This window comes from Poecilia latipinna, unplaced genomic scaffold (assembly GCF_001443285.1).
Source record: "Poecilia latipinna isolate Pla-1442-1.1 unplaced genomic scaffold, P_latipinna-1.0 Scaffold16173, whole genome shotgun sequence".
Lineage (NCBI taxonomy): Eukaryota > Metazoa > Chordata > Actinopteri > Cyprinodontiformes > Poeciliidae > Poecilia > Poecilia latipinna.
Window position 1 is genome coordinate 1 of NW_015128789.1, and position 274 is coordinate 274.

The following is a 274-nucleotide window of genomic DNA, read 5'->3' on the forward strand; positions in this document are numbered from 1 at the left end:
TGTTTCTGTCTGGTTTCAAACCAGAGACCTTTTGTGTGTTAAGCAAACATGATAACCACTACACTACAGAAACTCATGCTCTTTGCAGTATTCCTGGTAGATGATCCACATTTTGTTAGAGACTAACGTCAACGATGGGCATGGAACGATGTCAAATACTTAAACCACAGATCCTCTCAGAGAGCACAGTAACTTGGTGAACAAACTGTCAGACTTATACTTGTACCTAATTTCACATTACAGTTCACAAACTAAGCCTGGGATCAAAAGCAGA

The 274-nt window shown here is 39.8% G+C and overlaps 1 non-coding gene across 1 annotated transcript; it reads right to left on the reverse strand.

Moving 5' to 3' along the window:
* On the reverse strand, positions 1–73 carry trnav-aac (transfer RNA valine (anticodon AAC)). Its single transcript has one exon. It is a non-coding gene; the product is annotated as a tRNA-Val (tRNA).
* Positions 74–274: the final 201 nt, after the last annotated feature.